At 54.3% G+C, this 3,043-nt stretch overlaps 1 long non-coding RNA gene across 1 annotated transcript; it reads right to left on the reverse strand.

Annotated features, from left to right (window-relative positions):
* Positions 1–1,244: 1,244 nt before the first annotated feature.
* LOC127924528 (uncharacterized) lies at positions 1,245–2,970 on the reverse strand. The gene is made up of 3 exons (XR_008118090.1): positions 2,760–2,970; positions 1,547–1,708; positions 1,245–1,384 (listed from the first exon to the last, which is right to left on the reverse strand). It is a non-coding gene; the product is annotated as an uncharacterized LOC127924528 (long non-coding RNA).
* Positions 2,971–3,043: the final 73 nt, after the last annotated feature.

The following is a 3,043-nucleotide window of genomic DNA, read 5'->3' on the forward strand; positions in this document are numbered from 1 at the left end:
CTACTAACACACTGAAGCCTCAGTCCCCTCATCCAGCTGGTCCTGAGTTCACTAACCTGTTCTACTAACACACTGAAGCCTCAGTCCCCTCATCCAGCTGGTCCTGGGGCTGAGTTCACTAACCTGTTCTACTAACACACTGAAGCCTCAGTCCCCTCATCCAGCTGGTCCTGGGTCTGAGTTCACTAACCTGTTCTACTAACACACTGAAGCCTCAGTCCCCTCATCCAGCTGGTGATAAACAACACAGTCAAAGAAAACTACATTACTTATTGGGAAACAAGCACAAAGCTAAATGTATTCCTATCCTATGTAGTCCTACACAGGAACACACACCACCTCAGTGAGAAGGGTAGATACAGGAACACACACCACCTCAGTGAGAAGGGTAGACACAGGAACACACACCACCTCAGTGAGAAGGGTAGACACAGGAACACACACCACCTCAGTGAGAAGGGTAGACACAGGAACACACACCACCTCAGTGAGAAGGGTAGACACAGGAACACACACCACCTCAGTGAGAAGGGTAGACACAGGAACACACCACCTCAGTGAGAAGGGTAGACACAGGAACACACACCACCTCAGTGAGAAGGGTAGACACAGGAACACACACCACCTCAGTGAGAAGGGTAGACACAGGAACACACACCTTCTCAGTGAGAAGGGTAGACACAGGAACACACACCACCTCAGTGAGAAGGGTAGACACAGGAACACACACCACCTCAGTGAGAAGGGTAGACACAGGAACACACACCACCTCAGTGAGAAGGGTAGACACAGGAACACACACCTTCTCAGTGAGAAGGGTAGACACAGGAACACACACCACCTCAGTGAGAAGGGTAGACACAGGAACACACACCACCTCAGTGAGAAGGGTAGACACAGGAACACACACCACCTCAGTGAGAAGGGTAGACACAGGAACACACACCTTCTCAGTGAGAAGGGTAGACACAGGAACACACACCACCTCAGTGAGAAGGGTAGACACAGGAACACACACCACCTCAGTGAGAAGGGTAGACACAGGAACACACACCACCTCAGTGAGAAGGGTAGACACAGGAAAACACACCACCTCAGTGAGAAGGGTAGACACAGGAACACACACCACCTCAGTGAGAAGGGTAGACACAGGAACACACACCACCTCAGTGAGAAGGGTAGACCCAGGAACACCTGGCTCCTCAAAAAGGAAAGGCTGTGTAACCACAGCAGAACCTGAGACAGAGCAGCATTTCCAGACAAATTTAAAAGCACATAAACCCTTATTCAAGGTTTCAAAGACCTCTCTGATGAGGATAGGCTACCCGTCCTGTTGGGGGAGGACGCAGAGAGCTGTGGGTTGGCAGCGCACTACATTGAAGACCTCTCTGATGAGAGTAGGCTACCCGTCCTGTTGGGGGAGGACGCAGAGAGCTGTGGGTTGGCAGCACACTACATTGAAGACCTCTCTGATGAGGACAGGCTACCCGTCCTGTTGGGGGAGGAAGCAGAGAGCTGTGGGTTGGCAGTGCCCTACATTGAAGACCTCTCTGATGAGGATAGGCTACCCGTCCTGTTGGGGGAGGACGCAGAGAGCTGTGGGTTGGCAGCGCACTACATTGAAGACCTCTCTGATGAGGATAGGCTACCCGTCCTGTTGGGGGAGGACGCAGAGAGCTGTGGGTTGGCAGCGCACTACATTGAAGACCTCTCTGATGAGGACAGGCTACCCGTCCTGTTGGGGGAGGACGCAGAGAGCTGTGGGTTGGCAGCCCACTACAATGAAGACCTCTCTGATGAAGATAGGCTACCCGTCCTGTTGGGGGAGGACGCAGAGAGCTGTGGGTTGGCAGCCCACTACAATGAAGACCTCTCTGATGAAGATAGGCTACCCGTCCTGTTGGGGGAGGACGCAGAGAGCTGTGGGTTGGCAGCCCACTACAATGAAGACCTCTCTGATGAAGATAGGCTACCCATCCTGTTGGGGGAGGACGCAGAGAGCTGTGGGTTGGCAGCCCACTACAATGAAGACCTCTCTGATGAAGATAGGCTACCCGTCCTGTTGGGGAGGACGCAGAGAGCTGTGGGTTGGCAGCCCACTACAATGAAGACCTCTCTGATGAAGATAGGCTACCCGTCCTGTTGGGGAGGACGCAGAGAGCTGTGGGTTGGCAGCGCACTACATTGAAGACCTCTCTGATGAGGATAGGCTACCCGTCCTGTTGGGGAGGACGCAGAGAGCTGTGGGTTGGCAGCGCACTACATTGAAGACCCTCTGATGAGGACAGGCTACCTGGGTCCTGTTGGGGGAGGACGCAGAGAGCTGTGGGTTGGCAGCCCACTACAATGAAGACCTCTCTGATGAAGATAGGCTACCCATCCTGTTGGGGGAGGACGCAGAGAGCTGTGGGTTGGCAGCCCACTACAATGAAGACCTCTCTGATGAAGATAGGCTACCCGTCCTGTTGGGGGAGGACGCAGAGAGCTGTGGGTTGGCAGCCCACTACAATGAAGACCTCTCTGATGAAGATAGGCTACCTGTCCTGTTGGGGGAGGACGCAGAGAGATGTGGGTTGGCAGCGCACTACATTGAAGACCTCTCTGATGAAGATAGGCTACCCGTCCTGTTGGGGGAGGACGCAGAGAGCTGTGGGTTGGCAGCGCACTACATTGAAGACCTCTCTGATGAAGATAGGCTACCCGTCCTGTTGGGGGAGGACGCAGAGAGCTGTGGGTTGGCAGTGCCCTACATTGAAGACCTCTCTGATGAGGATAGGCTACCCGTCCTGTTGGGGGAGGACGCAGAGAGCTGTGGGTTGGCAGCGCACTACATTGAAGACCTCTCTGATGAGGATAGGCTACCCGTCCTGTTGGGGGAGGACGCAGAGAGCTGTGGGTTGGCAGCGCACTACATTGAAGACCTCTCTGATGAGGACAGGCTACCCGTCCTGTTGGGGGAGGACGCAGAGAGCTGTGGGTTGGCAGCGCACTACAATGAAGACCTCTCTGATGAAGACAGGCTACCCATCCTGTTGGGGGAGGA

Source organism: Oncorhynchus keta, unplaced genomic scaffold (assembly GCF_023373465.1).
Source record: "Oncorhynchus keta strain PuntledgeMale-10-30-2019 unplaced genomic scaffold, Oket_V2 Un_contig_4230_pilon_pilon, whole genome shotgun sequence".
In the NCBI taxonomy this organism is placed as follows: domain Eukaryota; kingdom Metazoa; phylum Chordata; class Actinopteri; order Salmoniformes; family Salmonidae; genus Oncorhynchus; species Oncorhynchus keta.